This window comes from Sinocyclocheilus grahami, unplaced genomic scaffold, assembly GCF_001515645.1.
Source record: "Sinocyclocheilus grahami isolate Dianchi unplaced genomic scaffold, SAMN03320097.WGS_v1.1 scaffold100.1, whole genome shotgun sequence".
Taxonomy (NCBI): Eukaryota; Metazoa; Chordata; class Actinopteri; order Cypriniformes; family Cyprinidae; genus Sinocyclocheilus; species Sinocyclocheilus grahami.
The window spans coordinates 1898128-1898700 of record NW_015505279.1 but is presented as its reverse complement, the minus strand read 5'-3'; positions in this window follow the sequence as shown (position 1 = coordinate 1898700).

The window sequence follows — 573 nt, the reverse complement described above, 5'->3', positions numbered from 1 at the left end:
TCTTACTGTTAGTGCGAACTAGATGTAATGTTGTTTTCAATTAAATTAATTTTAAATGTATATTAAGTGCTAATATTAAGTTAGTTAAATTTAAAGTACTTTTTTGACTAATTTGAGTAAGACGTAGGCAGATTTTAAATGTAATCTCATAATTACTTCTATTGTCTTTGAAATATGGTTAAAGTGCACTGATGAATGTGCTGACAAGCATTTAAAGTAAACTAAAATATCAATTAAAATCTAAATAATTGAATGTAATTTCTATTGAAACTTGCATTGTTTTCAAATATATTTTTGAATTTAAAATGTCAGATTAAGCTGTAATGATGTAATGCAATTTTGAAATGAAATACATTTCAAATAGCATTTTTAAATATTGAATAACACTACAGTCAAAATTATGTTCTGTTACAATTATAATTACAATGAAATTTATAAGTACTTCACATGTGTTTTGGTATTTTAGTCAACACATCAAAATAGGTATACTTCTTTAAAGCATGACACAAAACATAATAATTTATACAAATATTTCTAGCATATTGGCTGTTTATTAGTAATTATAAAGCACAT